Genomic DNA, 1,533 nt, shown 5'->3' with positions numbered 1-1,533 from the left:
ATATATATATATTTGTATATATATATATATTTGTATATATATATATATATTTGTATATATATATATATGTGTATATATATATATATATATGTATGTATGTATGTATATATACACAGACAGATTGTTTTCGTATGCATGTGAATGTGTGTTGTTCAGAATCGTACTCATATAAAATGTGTTGCCAAGAACTTGCTAACATATTCCCAAAGTTGTTATGGTAACCTTACATGCTTACAAATACAAACGAAGGGGAGAAAAGGGAAAAGACTTACTATGTGCGCATGTTAGCACGTGAATAATCTCTCTCTTTCTTTCTCTCTCTCTCTCTCTTTCTCTCTCTCTCTCTCTGTCTCTCTTTCAGTCACCCCACCACACACACATGTAAGCATACACACATGCGTTGCACGCGCGTGTGGTATGGAAATTGGTGCTAAATGGAAACGAGTAGACCTGTTCTGATATAACAAATGTCAAAAATATCGATTCCACCGATCAAACATAAGAGCCTGCATGTGGTCGAACTGCTTACCAAAAATAGCAGTCAAATCACCTCCACACTGCACCCTGATATAATTCGATAAACGAAGTGAGATCGATCCGGACAAGGTAGTTCAACTGTATTTTAAGACATGTGGGACGGTCAAGATTGGAACATCTCCCAGTCATAAATCTATCCAGAGAGGTTATCTAGGACTAAATATGGCTGCGTTTTTGTTTACCTTAATCTTTTAATCAGGAGATAAAACAATACCGATAATCTATGGCACTGTCTTGAAGAATGGTGGAAGGGAAGGTGGGAGGGAGGGTGGAATGGTATTATACTCAGAGTACAGACCTGATCCATATGTTTGCGTCAGAATAGGTCTGCTGAAGGTACCCAAGATGTCAGCTTGTGGTATTAAACCGGATGAAATATTAAGAATTTTACATCACAATCACATTGTTTGGTGTCCACTTCCACTGCGTGGCACCTTGGGCAAATATCTTTTTTCATAGCTTCGGTATAGCCAATGCATTGTGAGGTATTTGATAGATGGAAACTGTTGAAGCCAAAGTTTGTTATGTATCTCTCTGCCTATCTGTCTATGTATGTATGTATGTATGTATGTATGTATGTATGTATGTATGTATGTATGTATGTCATTATTCAGTTTTACTTCGAGATTTCTTGCTAATAGAGAAAGAGCCGGCTTCTATCTAAGATCATTGGTTGTTTTATTAAAGCATTATCTACGGTTGTCGTCGATTCATTTGGTAATTCGTTGATTGTTTTCGTACATTCCATTGGCAGGATCCATTGTTGTTTCTCGATCAGGATCGACCCAAAGACTTAAAATAACAGCAAATAACGACGAGTAAAACCATAACCTCCAGCCCCGCTCCCACCACTACTCTCTCTCACCACTATTACGGCTATCTCTAGCAACACAATCAATGTCATAACTGTACCCACTCTGAGAAAAACAAAAATAAACAAAAATAAAACAAAAACCGCATGAAAACTACCAATGCCATGATCGCTTAGAACTATCA

The sequence above is a fragment of the Octopus bimaculoides genome, chromosome 18, assembly GCF_001194135.2.
Source record: "Octopus bimaculoides isolate UCB-OBI-ISO-001 chromosome 18, ASM119413v2, whole genome shotgun sequence".
Taxonomy (NCBI): domain Eukaryota; kingdom Metazoa; phylum Mollusca; class Cephalopoda; order Octopoda; family Octopodidae; genus Octopus; species Octopus bimaculoides.
The sequence above is the reverse complement of the archived record's forward strand: the minus strand, read 5'-3'. Positions refer to the sequence as shown.